Source organism: Lissotriton helveticus, chromosome 1_1 (genome assembly GCF_964261635.1).
Source record: "Lissotriton helveticus chromosome 1_1, aLisHel1.1, whole genome shotgun sequence".
In the NCBI taxonomy this organism is placed as follows: domain Eukaryota; kingdom Metazoa; phylum Chordata; class Amphibia; order Caudata; family Salamandridae; genus Lissotriton; species Lissotriton helveticus.
Window position 1 is genome coordinate 1,612,449,230 of NC_136057.1, and position 21,278 is coordinate 1,612,470,507.

Here is a 21,278-nt window from a genome sequence, read left to right on the forward strand (position 1 = left end):
CAGCCAAATCTAGCGGTGTTGGTCCCTTTTGATACCCCTTCACAGCACTCACCGGAGTGAGGAACAACAACGCCGACGCCACCTGATACAACTCGCGATTGCACACCCATAGTAACTAGCAACCATGGACAGGCTCAAAACAACCAGGGGTCAATCTCATCTGCATTCACTGAAGGCAAGCTAATAAGACTGCCAAGACCAGGGGGTCACATCACAGCAGCCAAGATTCCGTTGCCAAGCTGGTCGCCCTGCTGCACACCATAGAGACATCGCTCAACTCGGTAGTGTCGCGACTAGAGGAGATCCAAGCGGACTTCGGCCTTCTGACGGAAGACCAATAAAAATTGGCCACCCGAGTCACAGACTCTGAGTGCAATCTATACGAAGTGACACCACAACTGGCAGATCATGTAGAGGCTATGCGGGACCTCCTTGACAGAGTACAACAACTCGAACATCGGGCCGAGGATGCCGATGGAAGGGCTCGCAAAAATAATATTTGAGTAGTGGGCTTCAAAAAGGGCTTAGAGTGATCCAGGCCCATGACCGACTCCCTGGAGGAATGGGTGAGGTACTTCACACCAGCGCAATCTCTCTCCTCTCCTTTTTCCATGGAAAGGGTGCATCAGGTGTCGGCTTGCAGGCCCTATCAGAGGGCGCCTCTCCGTCCAATAGTCACAAAACTACTTCACTATAAGGGCAGGGATGCAATTCTACAAGCCACCAGACACGCTGCTCCCCTAATGCATGAGAACAGCTGAGTTTCTGTCTTACCCTCCGTCTACATGCTACTGCCCCAGCGTTAGCGTGATTTAGTTGGGACCCACTTCAAGGGATGCTCCATGGCCCAATAGTCAAGGGGCCGATGGGGCAGGAGACAGGGCAGGCCTGGAGAGCAGCATGAGTGCCTTTCCCACATGAACTGAGACAGAGTTAACAATTCACCAAAGAAGCTGCCTACGCCAGCACTTGCCCCGATAACACACAGACTCAAGCTCAACCGCAAGTGGCGACGAAGGAGCATCGATGAGCTTAGGGCATGGGGGCTTCTGTTTCTCACCAAAATCTGCAGATGACCTGCTTTAACACCGCTGCCCCCTAATGAAACAGTAGTCTATTAGGGGACAGGAGACATCCGGGGACCACCCATCAGTCTTCCTGACATTCCTTGTCAGGAATCTCGGTGCACCTACACCGAAAGGTACCACATGTCGCCCTCAGGTATACACACATAATAGATACTGCTCCTACCATGTGGTCGTCACTAGAGAAACAACTGATTGACCGCTCATACACATGCACTATAACCTAGATTACATGTCTGTCACCCATCACCCCCCTCTTGCCTTTCATCACCGCATTGCGATTTGCCATCACGCCCATTTAATGCATTGGCTCTTAGAGAAACAGTTTGGGTGTGCAGCCACTGGCTGCAGGCTCAGGTTCATGTTTGAGCGTTACTGGTTACTCGCCAATTTTATCCCCTTCATAACATGAGCGATGCACAACCGCCCTCATGCACAGATACATGAGGAAACCCAGGGCCGGGGCTGTTTCATCTGCACATTTTACATGTCACTGCATTGCCAACAACCAAGTCACTAAATTCCTTACCTTAAATGTGCAGGGAATGCACGCTTCATCTCGCCGTTTCCGTATACGCACACATCAAACAGCAGCAGGCACACATCAGCTTCCTGCAAGAGACACACCTCATCAGTAGTGAACTTTAGTGACTTAGCAAGCGCTGGAAGATACAGGTTTATGGTACGAAATACTCCTCATATGCATGGGGTGCCTTAATATGGATCCACTGAAAACAATGGTCCCTTTGGCCTCTGTTTTTATGGACACATCACACACATACTGCTTCAAATCAGACCTCACTCTAATAGCACCAATTAGAACCCAAGAACACAATGTAGAAAAGTCATGAATCTTTTATTTTACACTATTAAAAGACTTAAATCTATTTGTTAAAAACTTGTCTCCTAAGAGATCGTATTACAAAACATAATCAAACATAAAAAAACTGTTTGTTAAAAGACAGCAAATTGCACAAAAGAGGGAGAAATAAAAATGCAATCACTAAATCTAAAAACAACAATCTGACCAGCATGGACACACACTTAGAAAACAATACCATATAAGTGCTTTTGCATCACATACTATACACATAGGTATTATTATTTTGCACAAGATGTTATTTCGAGTTTTCTAGTTAGGCCACCTAACTAGAAAACCAGGAGTTGTTTTTCAAATTATTCTTAGACACAGAAGCGACGCGTTTCGGTGGTATTTGATAGTGTCCCACCTTCTTCAGGCTAACAAATAGTTTGTACAAATCTCCCCAAGGTTAATCTAAAAATGACAATATAAAAAACAGATTGATATTACACACCATCATTAAAAATACAGATGCTCATTCAAGAACACGATGTCCAGCTTTATCGCAATTGACATTACAATTCATCTAAAAAGACAATACATTCAACTTTTTATATATATAATCCATACAAAGCATGAGTTTCCACACTACATTCTCTGTTCCAATCATGGTGCTATTTATATCTCTGTAGATGCTCAACTCCCTCTCATTCAATAGAACCATTCAGTCAAAATCCTTTCACATTGTGTGAATCAAACGTGAATACCCACCCTTTTCATTGGTGAGTAGAAGGAGGAAACAATCTCTCCATGTAGAATAGCCAGATGTCTAATTGTAGTCCATTGGCAATAGAACACTCGGCATAGAGGTCATAATCGATCACCCTAAAATGCCCCTTATCAACTTATATTAGAGCTACAGTAAGTATCCTAATGCTAGGTGTCAATGATATCTATCAAAGGTATTTATTAAAATTATATATATTTTATTATTAATAAACAATCGGAAGCGTTCAACTATGTTCCAGGACCTCAATGTTCTAATTGATTGTGTATCTCGGGAGCAAACCCGAAATTCGTAAGGTAGTATGAAGCTCCCCATTATCACATCTACCCCTAACTTCCCCTTTGCGCATGCTAACCCGTATGCTGCGGTCCCATGTCTTGACACTACCAAGGACAGATAAAACAGATAGTTCCTCCGATTTCCTACAAACCTGCAACCAAAACAGGAAATGTAGAAGCCAAAACGGTGCATCGCACAAGTTTATCTGCAGCGCCTTGAGTTCCTTTTAAGCTGCTTCTGCTTTAGCGAGGGTGCGGATTTAAAAATGTTTACCTAATGGCCTCAAACTGCCTAGCCTTCACACTGTTCACTTACCGGGACTCTAGCGTCTCCTGGCCTGCTCCGTGTTTCTTGCAACCTCGAGTGTAAAAGAACCCGCCGAACATCCGCTTGGTTCTTAAATTCACCCCTGCGTGTTTCAATCACCATCTCACTCGCGATAGAAAGCGGACTGACTAGAATAACAAATGCCGCCATCTTAGAGTGGTTATGTGCCCTACGATATCTATCAATTGAAAATATATCATACTTTGCCATAGACCGGAAACCTAGTTAAGGCGGCCTATTATATTACACTTTAAAGCCACCCCATGGCGTAGCATTCCATATTAACCTTTAAAACACCCTATTGAATGAATGCACACAGTTTTATTTCTTAGGGATTTTTTTTTTTTAAACGGAAACCTAATTCCGGTGGCATTTCTTATAAAACGTTAGAACCAACCTGTGGTGTGTCGTATTTTACAAATACCATTTGCAACAACCCTGTTGGATGAATGTCAATAGTTTTATTTATTATAGAATTACAAAAGTATACAAAATGTTACCACAAAAAGCATAGTACTAGGTTATCGCTTTAATATGGATCCACCCAGGCACCCCTTTCCAAACCTTTCAAACAGTAGTTGACAAAGAGGGGAGATATGTCTTTGTGTAAAGCCGATTAGACTGTGACCCTGTCTTCTTGGGCTGCATGTACGCAACGAACACAGAGCAGACAGCCTTTTGGGCCACTCTGTCTGGGGTCTTTGGCCAGTTGGTGGGTATCCCATTAATACTGGGAAGAGACTACAACAGCGTGGTGGATTGTTTTCTTGATCACTCGCATACTCTGCTCCACCATGCCCCATCCCACCAACACTCAAAAACTTTGCTGGGTGGGCCTAACAATGACCCTTCAGGATGCCTGGAGATCCCACAATCCGCACTCCCGCCTGTACTGCTACTACTTTGCCTGCATAATCTGTATGTCTGATTGGACTGCTTTAAGTGCTCCTCGGACCTAATACCATGAATCTCACACTAAAATTATCTGGGACGCATGCTCTCTGATCACACCACCCATGTCACAGACATTGAATGGGGTACACCACATCCCTGGTTCCTACCTGAAGCCTCTCTAACAACACATTGGATGATATGGCTTTCTGTGAATCCCAACTGATCCACATCACCCAATACTTTGTGGACAACCATGCCATCGCCACTACCCGGGCCTTGGAATGGGACTCCTTCAAGGTAGTCACCAGGGGCTTTTGCATACAAAATATAGCTGGAGTCCACAGAGAACTGACTCTAGACCTAAAAACCGCTGAAGAGGGGGTGTAGACCCTAGAAACCTGCCATTCCCAGACGAGACAACATGCTGCGCATTGACTGACCCTAAAGCTTGCCATGCTTCTTTCGCTAATAGAATGCCTCCTCTGCTACAAATTTGCAGAGTACACAACCCAGATTCATGCCACAGGTGATATACCCGGGAGCCTGGCTTGTTCGCCAAGAGGTGCAATCCCCACCAATTACAGAGTTTGTGCATGGGGGTTCCGCCCTATATTCCCAAGTTGACATATTGCGAGCCTTTGGCTCCTATCACACCACATTTTATCGGACATTCCCAGCGCCACCCCCAGGAGACATCCAGCCATTCCTGGACCCTCTATTATTGCTCCCCATTACCATCATTGTGCATGAGGAGTTTGACAAATTGATCACCTTAGACGAGGTGAAGAAAGCAAAACATGACCTGGCCTTCCGCTAGAATACTGTGACTGCATCTCAACTTTCCTAGCCCCCAAGTTAGCAGAAATTTATAATGAGAGCCCTCACTACTGTCATGCTCCCAACTTCCCTCCAAGAGTCTCTTCTGGTCTCTGTACTGAAACCTGACAGGGACCCTGCCCAGCTCTCTTCTTACAGACCCACTGCAATATTAAGTGCTGACTATAACATTTTAGGAAAAGTACTGGCAGAACGGTATGTACAAATATTGCTTACACTGGTTCATTCATATCAGAACGGAATTTTGCCCAGTCGTATTACGTTCAATAATATCAGATGATTCTTCCATGTCATGGACGAGGCCTTTTTCACGCTACCCACCAGCGGCATGTTTCATACTAGACCTGAAAAAAGGCGCTTGAATCCCTATCATGGGACTACCTCCTTGACTTCCTGGCGGCGATGGGTCTGGGTCGATGTCTCTAGGCCTACATGAAATTGCTGTACATAAACCAGACTTCCTGAACACGTATTGGCAACCTGATCTTGTCCTCCTTCCCCACTGATTCAGAAAAGGGGGTGGTGATGAACAGAGTGTCTGAATTAAGCAGACCACTCTTACCCAGTCCAAAGATCAGGGCTTGATCCATCACCGTTATTTAGCTCACTGCCCCATCCCAGCTCAGAACCTGGCTATATGCAAATTAGTCTGTCCCTGGCCCAGTGCATCATGGGAACAGGGCAGACCAAACTACCAAGCCAATTCTTCACCAGAAAGGAGACAAGCTTCCGGGGACCGGTTTCTGCCATTCCAGGCGTCGTCGGCCCGGCTTGCTTGAATCCTGATGGAGCAGTGAGCAAGGGACTCATGTCTGAGTATACCCTTCCACGCTTATGGTGGACAAAATGATTCAGAAAAGGGGGTGGTGATGAACAGAGTGTCTGAATTAAGCAGACCACTTTTACCCAGTCCAAAGATCAGGGCTTGATCCATCACCGTTATTTAGCTCACTGCCCCATCCCAGCTCAGAACCTGGCTATATGCAAATTAGTCTGTCCCTGGCCCAGTGCATCATGGGAACAGGGCAGACCAAACTACCAAGCCAATTCTTCACCAGAAAGGAGACAAGCTTCCGGGGACCGGTTTCTGCCATTCCAGGCGTCGTCGGCCCGGCTTGCTTGAATCCTGATGGAGCAGTGAGCAAGGGACTCATGTCTGAGTATACCCTTCCACGCTTATGGTGGACAAAATGATCCAGAAAAGGGGGTGGTGATGAACAGAGTGTCTGAATTAAGCAGACCACTCTTACCCAGTCCAAAGATCAGGGCTTGATCCATCACCGTTATTTAGCTCACTGCCCCATCCCAGCTCAGAACCTGGCTATATGCAAATTAGTCTGTCCCTGGCCCAGTGCATCATGGGAACAGGGCAGACCAAACTACCAAGCCAATTCTTCACCAGAAAGGAGACAAGCTTCCGGCGACCGGTTTCTGCCATTCCAGGCGTCGTCGGCCCGGCTTGCTTGAATCCTGATGGAGCAGTGAGCAAGGGACTCATGTCTGAGTATACCCTTCCACGCTTATGGTGGACGAAATGATTCAGAAAAGGGGGTGGTGATGAACAGAGTGTCTGAATTAAGCAGACCACTCTTACCCAGTCCAAAGATCAAGGCTTGATCCATCACCGTTATTTAGCTCACTGCCCCATCCCAGCTCAGAACCTGGCTATATGCAAATTAGTCTGTCCCTGGCCCCGTGCATCATGGGAACAGGGCAGACCAAACTACCAAGCCAATTCTTCACCAGAAAGGAGACAAGCTTCCGGGGACCGGTTTCTGCCATTCCAGGCGTCGTCGGCCCGGCTTGCTTGAATCCTGATGGAGCAGTGAGCAAGGGACTCATGTCTGAGTATATCCTTCCCCACTGGTCATGGTATGCGACAATAGCGCCCCCTCTTACCTAGTCTATTTGCCCCTGCTACAGAGCCATTGGCCCATCGACTCTGGTCAGAGGTGCAGCACTGCGGAATCCCACTAGATGGAACAGTACACACAGTGTACCTAAACGCAGATAATGTGCTACTATACCTCCGATCACCTACATGACACTGAATGGTCTAGAGCACCCGAGTCGCCCCACTCATCTCCAGAAATGTACGTTTTAAGAAACATTAAATGTATGATTCTCCTTAGGGCCTAACTCACACCCTCCCAGCTAAACCGCATGTTCCCAGCAGCTAACCTTCCCTGCCCCACATGTCATGCTAAGTAAGCCAATTTCAGCATATGCTATGGTCATGCCCACACATAGCCAGCTTCTGGTACTCCACACATCCTGCACTGGCCACCGTCACAGAGCTTACCACACTTAATTCTTGGGGGGCAACAGCTCCAGGCAGATTTCACAGGAGGAAAAACCACAGGGTGCTGACATGTTTTGCCAATCTAGCTCTCCTCTTGGTCAAGCGCTTACTAACCATGCATTGGCAAGCACACTAACCCCAGAACCCTACTCAGTGGAATCAGGCGCTGCTCTGTTGGGGTAAGCCGGAGAGCTCTGCATTATACTAGAAGGAAGCCTGGCAAATCCGAAAGCACCCCATAGCTGCAGCTTGGGACTCCATGCTAACACAGTGAGTTTACCACTGAGAACCCCCTTCCTCTCCGCAACCCCCGAATCCCCCTCACCCACAAACCCCTGGTCCAACTGATGAATCATTGGGGCTCTCTCCTGCATCACGGCTCATACAGTAGGTATGCCTCCACATTCAACGGCCCACCTTGATGCAGCTTTTTATCATCATTATCAAACCACTGCAAAATCCAGCTGTAGGAAATCTGTCTTTCATCATGTCAATCCAGATTTTTCAACTTTCAATTGGACTCAATATTTTAGATAGCTTTGGAGCTCTGTGCACTTTACCCCAGTTAACCAGCAATACAGTGCTGGTGCTTACACTTTAAAACATAATAGAATTTGCATACTCCTATAACTTACCCATAATTCCTTAGTATATGGTACACTATGTACCCTGGCCCCAGACGTTAAATGCCACTAGTGGACTGCAGTACTTATTTTGCCATCCACTACAGTGAAAATGCAAACATGGTTTCAGACCAACCATTGTAGTCAGACTGTAATAGTGTGGATTGTAGTAGTGTATAAACTGCAGTTCAACTTGTCAGAATAAACCCATTTGACAAGTCACAACCCTTCTTTTAAATATGAATATGTCACCTCAATGTAGGTCTTGTAGCCCACAAGGCAGGCACATAGTATTTAAAATAGAAATTTAACGCTAACATGTCCTAACATTGACCAGCACCCAAAATATTTTTTTTCAGTGGCAGGCCACTAATGTGTAAAATCCTACTTGACACACATGCTGAGTTTATATACAACTCCTGGAGCACACTTAAAAGAGGAGAGAACAGGATACTGAGGCAATTCTTGTGCATCCACTGTCTGGCTGCTGCCGGACTCTGCCTTTTTCTTACCAGAATTATATTTCTGGGTTTATTGTGGGTACAGTGGCTGCTTCAAACTGGTGTGAGTTGCGGGAGGACACTAGTATTACCATAGTACACTCCCCACACATCCACCCCTAGCCCACAGAGCCTAAGTTTATTGTGGCCAAAGACACTTGCCATTTTGAAAATGTCCTGAGTGGGTAGGTTTCACTTCCAAAACCTGTGGAAGGCAAGAGGATTAGACCTGCTACCTGTGTCCCGAGAGGAACCTTACAGAACTGGATCTGCTCTCTCTCAAGGATAAGATGTATCCTTCAAGGGACACAGGACTCACCTTCTGGGCAAGTTATAGGGATAGAACAAGCTACAAGAGGCCTTTTTCTGGAAGTACCTAGCTCACCATTGGATACTGGACTTGGACTGGACCCTGTTGTTGGTCTCTGCTTAACAATCTGAGTTTCTAAGGACCTACCCTGTGGTCCTGGGGGCTATATAAGTGTACTCCTGTGGTGGACTGGGACTTAAAGAACTAAGCAAGAAGGTAAAACCTTTGAACAGAATTAACCTGGTTGATGTATCCAACTCACGTTTCATTGTGGTCAGCCTCAAATTGTGCCCACGTACTGGTCTACCACAACCAGTGATTATCTTTAGTCCTTGGCATTTTTTGGTGCCATTTCTACTGAAAAAAATTTACGTTCACAAGTCAGTTTAACCTTATTATATTTGTGTCGATTTGTTTGTTAAATGTTACTGCATTTGTCTGATTCTGTTGGGAATATGTAATATTTTACATTCTGACTTTATTACCGTTTAAGTACTGCATAAATACTTTACACATGTCGCTAAGTTAAGCCTGTCTGCTCAGTGCCACACTTGCCAGGTATGGGCCCCTGGTTAATTTAGTGACATTGGGGGTTCACCCTGACAAGGGTTGTGATAATTCCTTGAGGTGGGTAGGCACCCACTCCAAATAATATCGAATTCCTTACATTTATGCAACAAAATAGTTTGTAATGTAATTTTTAGTAGGTGTGACATGGTTTTTAATACTCACTTTAAGTCATTGAATTAAACTTCCACCGTGCATTCTCTTTCTAACAGGAAAACCAGCAAGTCATAGCCGTCAATTATATATTAAATAGTGGCTACTTTAAGGGTTGGCAGGTTAGCCAGAGAGAGTTAGGAAACAAAACGGAACTGCAACAGTCTTGTCATCTGGAAGGTTTTTTTGGGGTGGGGGGGTTGGGGGAGGGTGCTTTGTCAGACAATGTCAGACCTTTCCTTCCAATGTGCTCTATCCTGTCAGTTCTAGTAAAAGAAAAGGAATCTGTACAAGCTAAGACTCAGGTAATCTATACAGAGGAGCTCTATACCACCTCTGCTTTTTAGCACTGATAGTCCAACAATGCTCACAATTGACAAGGTTCAGAAAGGGGTGTTTATTGGTTTCTATTATGGACCCGAATGAGGTTAAACTCCATCTCTAGGTTCTTTGAGTACTAATCTGTGACCATCAGACAGGAGCATTCAAATCCTGTGTGGAGTCCTCAAGTGGGTGTTCACTCTTGAGAACGCGTACCACTGCAAGGCTGAAAAGTGGAGAGTACATACAGAGTACAAAAAACAAAATCAAAGAACAATAGTGACGGTGAAAGGTAGTGACAGCGAGAGTGAAGGAACTGTAGGTAAGCTGAAGTTAGAGCCATTACGGAGCCCCTCTAAGCGTCGGACAACCTAGTTCGAGCCTGAAGTGAATAAGGGGAACAACAGGCTCAAGGTACATCAATGACCATTGTCTTTTGCAAGGACTGCATTTCGATGCAGCAAGCAAAGGAGTTGGATTATTATGGAAGACATTAGTTCCATTCAGAGTATAAAGATGTAAACATACTATAGAGATGAGTTTCCCATGAGTCCTGAGCTAAGAACTCAGATCCTTGGTTATAGGAAGGTGGAGACTAAGATGCCAAAGCAGAACTGAAACACTCACTTACTATAAATTATAATGATCTTTGAGTAGGTTATGTTCTGAGAATGGCTATAGAGAAGAAATAATTACAGTTAAAAAGTGGCATCAATAGCATAATCATAAGTTGTACTGAGTGACTGTTATATGTGTTTACAAAAAGTTAAACTGCAATCATGAATGTAGACAGAGAGCATAGAGGTAATGAGCAAAAAACGTGGGGCCAGATGCACGACCCATTTTTGCATGCGCAAACAAGTTTGCGAGCCCGTTTGCGCTTGCAAAAACATCATGTGCCATGTACAAAACCTATTTAGTGAGTCGTAATTTATTTGCGACCCGCAAAATAGGTTTTGCGGCTCGCGATTTGGAAGGAGTGTTCCCTTCCAAATAGTGAGTCTCAAAACCATGTACTAATGTTTTGCGACCGCAACTGCGGTTGCAAAACACTCGCAATTACCACCAACTTCAAGTAGGTGGTAATGGTAGGTGGTAATGCATTAGCAAATGGGAAGGGGTCCCCAGGGGACCCCTTCTCTTTTGCAAATGCATGCAAGAATATTTTTTAATGGCAAGCAGTGGTGCCAGGGACCACTGCCTGTCCTTAAAAAATTAAACGAAACGTTTCATACATTTTTTTTTAATGCAGGATGCATTTTTAATAAAACTGCTTTATTTCTAAGCAGTCCCAGACATGGTGGTCTGCTGAGCCCACCAGGCCACAATCCCTGGGAGGGCCTGTCATTCCCAATGGGCTCGCAAATTGCGAGGCTCATTAATATTAATGAGCCTCGCAATTTGCGACCCCATTGGGAAACGCAAATAGCATTAAATACACTGTTGTACATTTTATTTTGCGCCGTGCAATTTGCAACTCACAATTAGGCGCAAATTGCAAGGCGCCAAATAAAATGGTCATACATATGGCCCTGAATGTCTTAAATACCGAACCATGAGTAGACAATGTATGGGTATTTATATATGTACATAACCCTGTTGTTAGTATTGTTTTTTTAAATACTTGTATTTACTAAAAAATAAATAAGTACAGTTCAGCTTAAACCACATGAACCTCTGCATACATGGAGATCTGGACATCTAGTTCAACAAATTTATCCTCCCACAGCCAATATCCAACACGACTGACCTACAGGCTCTCAATATATCGGAGGACTTACAAGTAGAGTAGGTAATTCCATGTAGAGTAGGTCATCACATGGATGCAGTCTTATTGCTGCTTGGATTACTCATGCTAACAGAAAAACTTCTCCTCATCTGGGGTGGATGCCATTGCATCTCCCTTGTGGTCAACCTACCACAAGAACAGCCACTACAAGAACAGTGGACAATAATACCATCTATAGAGCTCCTCACGATGTCTATGCAACCAAATCATCAACTAAGACCACTTGCTTCAATGAGGACATAAAGAAAATGAAAACATTAGTCATTGCACGACAGTCCCACTGGGAGCAATCTAACAATCAGCATGAAAAACCCCTTCTGCATTAACTCAACAGGATTTACAAATCATTCAACAAGAAGACAAAATACACCAATATTCCAAACAAATCTCCTGCGCCAAACACTTTTCATAGTCACTTCATGAGATACTAATGGAGGGAATTCTACAATCATTACAGATAATCACCATTCTCAATCTTTATGTGACCTCATTGCAAACCACCTTCCTTCTAAAGCAACAATGTAGGAACAACAACCCAGGAAGAAGTCAGCAAGCAAGAATTAAAAAAAGCAATCCAATAACCCATTGAAAGCATGTGTGTCAGTAGAACAATAGGCATACAAATGAAAACATGTTTAATAAAAAACTGCATGATTACATTTAAAAAATCAACGAATAAGGTAACACCACGTCTTATCAAATTTAATTTGTACGCCTATTGTTACTCTTCTGTATCTCAATATTGTCTGTTGCATTCATTCTGCATATCTAATTCAAGGGTATATGATAACCCCATTCCTCAGTCTAACACTAAAAAAAGTAATTAATATATAATTTATTTAATTATTCCCTTGACTGCCATTTATCTTTTTACACAGTGACTGACAGGCATCAGACCTTGACCTCCTTCTATTAAATATTCCTTTCTACACAAGAATCTGAAAAGCACAGTGCCCAAGTGGGATGGCCGAATAGACATGCCTGCTGAAGCTCCTGCTGGAGATAGAGAAATCATGACTCAGTCCCCCATTATCCTACCACTGTGATCCCCTCTTGCAGAGCCGCTTACCCCCGCGTGCAGGGTGGATTGCGCACCAAGGCTTGGAAAGAGCACTCAGCGACCGGAGGGGGGAGGAAGTCTTGCTGCTGGGGAATGCATCACCGTGGTCTAACTCCGCTCCACCCTGAAATGACTGTGGGGGGCACGGGCACTGATAGTGAGGAGCGGTCACTGGATCCGGGAGCCCACCCCTGACAATGACTGTTGCCTGATGCCCCCGGGAAGGTATTGGTGACGCTCCGAACCGATGCCCTTGTGCTCAAGAGGCGACTAGCAACCCATACCATGCAGGCCCATCAGGAGTGGCTGTGTACAATGACCGGGAGATATAGTGGGGACAACTCTGTGGTAAATAAAATATTACCCTGGCAGAATTTCTAGGCATTAACAAAGTATCATGCATCAAATGAGAGACAGGATCCGTGGTGTCCAAGTTAAATGGGCTTTATTCCAATAACTCGAGTCATGGGAGAATATGTTCCATCACCACTGAGGTTCAGGAAGAGTCTTCTAACATTTAATAACAATGAACAGAATATATACATTTTACTCCTTGTACATAGGGCGGAGCGCTCCAGGCAGAGCAAGAAAGAAAGAGATAAGAGCATGTGGGCGTACATGAGAGTGTGTACTTCGATGAGTCATAGGTAGGTGATAGGTAGGTGTCATAGGTGGGTGGTACACAGAGGAGGAGTTTGCATGACCAGCTCAAACTTTGTCTTACTTGTGTGCAACATGAGCATGACGTGCAATTGACGTGTAACTGGGAGGAGGCTGACTTTCAGTCTAGAAGAGAGATCTCTTGTGTCAAGGCGACCAGCACATCTAGTACTAACTGATATCTTGAGTCAGGGGATGTATTATCTGAAGCAAAGGTTACTCGTCACTAAATGACAGAAAGGGCATATTTATTCGTTCATTGCATGAGCTTTCTATGGATGCAAGCACTGTAATCCACTTAAACAGAGACAGAATGGCTGGGCCCTATCTATGCAGATGGGTTCTGTGTACCTTCTTCACCAGACTGAAATGTGATTCTGTAAAGCAAACAGATAACTGTTATTCATAATACTGTCTTGGCAGGCCTTACTGGGCTTCTTGCGGCTTTCAGTGTGTCAGGAGCCATGAAAACATTAATTCAGGGACTGGTGGTTCAATCTGAACCACAAAAAGGGTTCAGTACGATATTTATTTAAAAGTGCACAATGCAAAATACATGGGCCTTCATGTTAGCTTAACTTTTGGGAAACTTGATGACAGGCACCTTAATGCAGGACATGAATGCAGAGGCCTAGTGATTCAGGCCACTACAAGGAAATATGCATGGATGACATGCACACACATGTAACATAGGGTATACGTAGGGGGCATCTTGGTCAGGCAAAATTTCATTTTCCTCATTCCCTCCTTGTCCCCTACTTAACCCTTCAGGATACATCTATATTCATGAGACCGTATAGTTCATCATACAGAATCATTTGTTCATCTTTTATCCTTTGTTTACGTGGATGGGGAATACAGGCAGTAGCACACAGGCCGCAAATGGCCGGGCCACACTGCAGACAGAGACAGCAACCAAATATCATGAGTAGGACCAGTCCTAGGAAAGACAATACTTTCCATCCCCAAGCAGATATTATACCCCAGAGCCAACTGGACCAAGTCCATGTGCCTGGGTCTTGATGTATGACATTAGCAATTTTGTGGAGTCTTGTTATCGCTGCGTACACGGATGGCGCGTTATTTGGGATGAAAACGCAACAACTAGATCGGATCACTCTACAAGCTCCGCCTCTATCCGCCAGGATGACGTCAAGAACGAGGCGATTTTGTAAAACGACAAGTCTCATAGCAGATTGCTCCTGGGTTAAGTTCGCCAGGGCAGATGCAGTCACATTCACTACTGCTTCCAGGGTTCTTGTTAATTTGCGTATCAGCTTACTATTTTGGACGGGGCCAACGAAGAAAAAGAAACCTTTGTTGAAGTCTGTATATTGCTCCCAAGCTGTTTCAGTCTGACCAATCCCTGCAGAATCTGTCTCTCTCTTTTGTCTAACATGTTCTAGTTGTGAATCTCTGTGATAATTGGATGGGGCTAGAAAAACGGGTGGCAATAAGAATGCTATATAACAAGTCCCACCCCAGTCTAAGGGCAGATGTACATAGGCTGTCTGACCACAAATGAAATAGGTATGGCGTGATGTTTTGAAAGAAGAAAGTCCTTTATCGTTAAACTCCACTACAGTGTTACACTCGCTGTGTCCCATATGTACTGAGCCTTTCTTACTGACACATAGGTCACCTTTTGCTGGCAGGACTGAAATAAACGGTGGACCTGTATTTTGCTTGGGCTGAACATTTAACATTATAAAATTAACGGATGCATTTCCCTGCTCGTACTCTTCATTTTCTAGATCAGTTCCCTTCCTTTGGGGGAATCCGTCTTTGTCTGGAAAGCATGCTTCATTCATTACTTTTTTCAGGTTTCCTATATCCAGCCACCTGGATAAGCTATGTACTTTCTATCAATTGAGGTCATTAAGGCAAACCATGCTCCACATGAACCATTGTGTGAGAACGGTAAAGGGTAGAAGGGCAGAACTCCCTTCGTTTCTTGATAAGGAGGCAGTTGGCCACATACCCAGCAATCAGTCGCATTGCTGGTCTGGTGAGAATGGTGTAACATTCGAATAAACGTATTGTTACGTAGTGCAAGTCGATATGACAATTCATGAGGAGGCAGGTCACTGAATGTGTGCTCTGCGGTGCTGTTACTGGAAGAATGTATATGTGAGGAAACGGGAAAGAAAACATGTAGCAATAAACTGATACCAATTATAACAATGCACAGAATAAAAAAAATGATCAAGGTAACTATACATCTACTGCGTAATATCTTGCAGTATTTTTCCTTCTTATCTCTCTTCTTGCTATTCTCATATGTGATCTTATACATGTCAGAAATCAAGTCTAACCGATTCACCACCGGGTGGGCTTAAACAATTAAACTACGTCTGACTTACTAGATCGCAACTTAAACCTATACTCCTGCTGTGGAGTCTTTTCTAGCAAAGGTCAGTGTTCTTTATAAAAGTTCCAAAGTTCCAAATAGTCCGAAGTATCTTTTGTAGTGATGAAGGTGAGTTCGGCCTTTACGTCCTTCCACTTTCACTCCGGTCCTCGTGGTTTCGGCGTCTTCCAACGTGGCTCAAGGGGGCTTGATCGGTCAAAATTCCGGACACAAGTATAGAATCTTCTGGTGCTATGGCATGTTCCTTGACCTGGGTGTTGTCAGGGAAGGCGGCAGCAACCTGTGAACAACAAGAGAGTAGTGCAGACATCAAGGAAGCCAGGTAATCTGTCAGCATGTTACTGTCATTTTTTTTTTTAGGCATAGGCGTACCCCACATATTTGGCGGTCTACCGAACACTACTTCATAAGGAGATAGGCCTGTTCTGGAATGAGCTACCATACGCATGTAAAAGAGGGCAACCGGCAAGGCCACCATCCAATCCACGCCTTTTTCTGTACAGATCTCAGCAACATTTGTCTTAATTGTCTGATTATGTCTTTCATCAAGGCCTGCTGCTTCTGGGTGTCTTACACAATGGAATTTCCACTTATATCCTAACAGAAGTGACACTTGTTTCATTAATTCAGAGGAGAATGGCTGACTGTTATCTGAAAGATCACACACGGCAATCCATACCTGGGGAAGTACTCGCGCACTAATTGTCTGGCTGTTGTCACAGCAGTATAATCTGGAACTAGATATGCTTCTGTCCATCTAGATAGTGCACACACAACTACTAAGACATATTTGTAACCTCTACATCTGTCCATTTGGATATAATCCGTCTGGAGAACCTCAAAAGGGTGGTCAGGAGGATGAAATCCGCCTTGTTCCACCGGAATGCCTTTACCTGGATTGAACTGGCAACAGATCATACATGTTCACAGATCATACATGTTCGCACTTTCTGTTTCGCTGCTGCACGTAGGTGCTTGTTAAACCAAATGTTCTGTAAACTGTCTAGCATTGCCTTCTCTCCTAAGTGTGCGGGACTATGTGTTGTGTTTATGATTATTTGTACCATAGAATCTGAAAGAGACCATGTACTTTTTCCCTCAGTCATCCAACCTTGGTTAGTCTGGACCCCTCCTTGTTCAGTCCAATTCTTTATCTCATCTGTTGTGGCATGTGTCTGTATGTCGAGTACATCTTGTGTGGGATCCCTGACTGTCATACATGTTGTCAGTAATGGTACCTCTGTCCTTGTCGTGTCTGTTGGTGTCTGTGCTGTAAGTTTAGCTGTTCGGTCTGCCAGGTCATTACTCTGGGAAATGGTGTCTGTAACTTTGGTGTGAGCTTTATATTTCAGGATAGAAATGGCTGTAGGTAAATGTATCGCTTCCAACAGGGCTTGAATAAGCTGGCCGTGCTGAATCATGGTCCCATGGGAGGTCAAAAAACCTCTCTCTTGCCACAGGACCCCAAAATCATAAACTACGCCATAGGCATATTGTGAGTCTGTATAAATGTTCACTTTCAAGTGCTTAGCTCTTATGCAGGCTTGTGTCAGAGCGATGAGCTCTGCTGCTTGTGCTGACAGTGTGTCTATTTTCTGTGTCTCTATGACTTCTGTGGTCACGGCATACGCTGCTACTAACTCTCCTGCACTCGTTCTCATGCATGAACCATCTACATAGAGCGTCAGGTCAGGGTCTGGGAGTACAATATCTGTCAGGTCTTGTTTTGGTCTTGTCACTATATTCATAACTTCCACACAGTCATGTGGTGGTGCATTTACTGTACTTGAGGGCAAAAGTGTTGCAGGATTCAGAATGTTACAACGTCTGATCTCTATGTGTGGCTGAAATAATGTCAGTTCATATCCTGTCAGTCTCGCTACAGTCAAATGTAAAAATAAATAAAAATATGGCGCGTGATATAATGCTCTTTTTAATTCCTCAAATGCCAAGGTGTGTTCTTGTGTCCTAGGGAGTACAGTCAGAGTGGCTGCCTCCTGTGTAGTTAACTGTATGAGTGGTTGGCTAGATATGCATACTGGGGAATCCATTGCCTACAGTAAGAAGTGAGGCCAATAAAGGCACGTACTTCCTTTTGTGTCCTGGGCTGTGAAAGGTTAGTAATGACCTGTATGTTTCTTGTGTTAGCTGTCCACCCTCCTTGGAAAGCAAGTGTCCTATTACACCACTTGCTTTTCACAGAATTGCATTGGGGCCTTGTGCCCCTTGTCAGCCAGAAAAGGTAGAACTGTCAGTGATGCATTTTCACATTCTTTTTCTGAACGTGCTGTAATCAGGATGTCGTCTACGTACTGAATCAGTGTGTGTTGGCAGGCATGTGAATACTGTCTAGCCGTCACTTTAATGCGCACTGTAAATACTAGGGCTCATTGTCATCAATCTAGCAAAATAAATTTATAGAAAAATAAATAAATAAATATATATTAATTTTCAGACCAAAAGCACAATTCTTATCTTGGGGAAACCTTTTTTTAAAAGCTCTGCAGTTTAGAAAAAATCCTACTCTAAATCTTGGGAATAGTATGACCATACTACCTACAATATGTTCTCTAAATGTATTTGAATAAAATCCAAATTATTCTAGCATAGACAGAGGACTGGAGCCTCACTACTCCTATTAGAAGCAGCCCCTCCCTCTAGAAAGATGTTCGCGCTCGGAGTTTTGAATCAACTCCAAGCCGGGCTTCACTGTGGTCTACAATTGAATGACTGCCAGATGCTGAACTCATTGCAAGAACAAGACTCCTGCCAATTATTCTGTTTACACTACAGAGGGAAGAACTATTCATTTGCAAGCGTGACTTTATCTGAAGTCAATGAAGCTTTCAGTGCTGGCTGTAAGGAAGAGCAACTTTTTGTACACAAGTCAGAGGGGCTGGGGAGGCAACATCGCTACGAACTCACTCCTTGCTCACCTACCCCTCCCCTCAGAGCCAGGAGCTGGCTCAGTGTCAAACATCACCAAGAGGAGACAAGCCTCTCACTCGTCTCTGCTTCTCTGAAATTGGGTAGCTGCCAACGCTGAGCTCATTGAAAGAGTCAAGCGTCTGCCAAGAAAGCTAGTGTCAGTCAGTTACATAAACATTTTCTCCGTGGCTCATCAAGTTTTTTTTTTTCTTTTCTGCTTGCGAAGGAAGCCTGACTTAGCTGGAGAACAGCCAATAAATGTCCGCGGAAAAGAATTGGAGTATGGCCAATAACAACAAGACAGGCACGGCAAGAGGGAAAAAGCCCTCCCTTTACAAAACATCATTCCCCGGGAGCCAGGCCACCTCAAGAAGATAGGGCCTAGCCTCAAGGTCGAAAAACACATTCTCTGTAATTCACAACATATCTGTACCCAGGCCAGGGAGCTAAACCAACATTCTCTAATTTCACTGAAGCCAATGAAGCCCCCCCCCCCGACGAGCCAATTTAATAAGGACATATTTTCTGTAACTAAGTGACATGCTAGTACTTTAAAATAATCCTGTACTGCTACTTAAAAGCTCCACTTTCTAATAAACACTTTTGTCTAACTAATTCAGCTAGAAGGCAAGACATTTGAAACATGGGCATTTGTTTAGCATGCAAATTAACACACAAAAAAAAAGGACAATTTGCTTCTGCACACAAGGCTATGCATTTTGTAGTTGAGAGAAAAAAAACGAATTATCATGGACTGTTGGGGTGGGACTGTTCTCTGCATACATCAATTGAAGCTTCTCCACTAAATGTTTATCTGAAACCATCTGTGTAAGCATTGCAGCCTAACTGACCTCTGAATCAGACATAATAAATCCTATTTTCCAAGTCTTGTTTAATGAATACTGCTTTTACCGTGCAAGATTATACCTTTCTAACAGCAGCCTGTCAAAGTACATAGGTGGGCCTTGAAACTAAATGAATGCAAATTAAACTAATGTAGGGGACACTTAGCAATGCATTAAGATGGTAGTGTATTATAGCTATCAAAAAGGGCCACGCTCATTAATTTACAAATAGCCACTATTCCTAATTAAGTGGGATAACTGTCACACGCTATTCTAAAGGGCAGCTTTCATTGGGAAAAATAATAATTAATATTTTGCAGAAACATTCCTATTTAAAAAACACACGGTTTTATTACACTAATTAAAAACGCATTCTATGAAGGGTCTATTCTATAATGTCTTCTCAACCGTGAAAAACATTAAAGCACTCTCCGTGCAAAAACCCTTATCTCAATAAGACTGGTTTATTTACAACTACCGACCTCTGAGTTAAACACAATAAAATCAAGTGTTCCAAGGCAAACCCTTTACAAATACACTTCTTTACTCTCCATGCAAGATTTTACCATTCAATCTGCAAACTGACAAAGCACATAGGCAGACCCAGAATGAAAAATCAAAGAAACCTTTATCTCAATTTTCAGAAATACGCCCATTGGATAACATGGCAAATCGCACCTCCACACAAAACATGCTTTTTCCACCACTTCCACAGCTCAGATCCCTTTCAAATTTGGCATCACAGTAGTCCAAGCGATTCCCTAAATCCTCACCAAAAACAACCAAATCCCTCCACTGGAACGGGTACGAATTTCCGCTCAAAAACACGCCCCCCGCAAACACCAAAAAAACGCCAAAATCCCTCAACACCTTGTTAAACAGCATGTTAAAACAAATACTGCCTACTCAGTACAAGATATTAACTCTTTGGCAGCTGAAGCACAATCATTCCCCAATGACTGCAGTACATGGGAAAGTCATGAACTCATCTCTCCACGTTATCACATAACACGTACGCACATCTTCAAAACGTTTTCTCCAAGCACTTGAAAGAGATCCAGCTCTCTCTCCTGCCTAACATAATGATAACAAGCTCTGCACAAAACATAACCACATGACGCTATTCACAAGCCATATTTACAAGAAACTCAACAAGTCATAATAATGACATGCTCTTCATAAACCATATTTACAAGGAGCTATACTTAAGAAAATTCAACAAACTATTCACAAGTCTTAAGCACAAAGCGCAATTCACAACTAATTCAACCAGTTACTCACAAGGCACTTGCGCAGTCCAGAAGGGACTTGTCTAGATACAAGGAAATGAACGCTTCAGATGCTGTCGGCTTTATTCTACATACTCTAAAGGGTACAGGTGGTGGCGTTCGCAACCTACTGGGTCTTTCTCAGGTGGTCACTTTAGCTAGTTCTTCTGACAGGACGGGATAAATATCAGTAATGACAGCATTTCTTTCTCTATCAATCTGTTCTGTTTTCCTATGTGACTCTTTGCGCCATAACTCAATGGCATCTTTCTGAGAGGGTCATGACCTCTTCCATAGCGCTTCCTCTACTCCCATAATGCATTCTGAATCCCATGTTCCTGAGACAGGCCATCCATATTTCTCCTCTAGATCCTTCGTGCAGTTTACCCATAAATCTAAAAACAAGATAGCGTCTAATCCATGCTTATTATACATATAATGACCAGGTGTGACTCTAGGCGGGATGTTAACTGACTCTTCTAGTATACCTTTTCTGGTCCCTATCTGACGTAATTTCAAAAACAGTGGCATGTTTGAAATCAATACAATGAAAACACAATACACAAAAAT

General features: G+C 43.7%; 1 long non-coding RNA gene across 3 annotated transcripts in view; it reads right to left on the reverse strand.

Moving 5' to 3' along the window:
• The window catches only part of LOC144773686 (uncharacterized), a 1,071,276-nt gene that overhangs the window by 787,761 nt on the left and 262,237 nt on the right, over window positions 1–21,278 (reverse strand). For all 3 annotated transcript variants that reach the window (XR_013600051.1, XR_013600052.1, XR_013600053.1), the window contains exon 3: window positions 1,615–1,697. This is a non-coding gene — a long non-coding RNA (uncharacterized LOC144773686). The remainder of the gene's footprint in view (window positions 1–1,614; window positions 1,698–21,278) is intronic.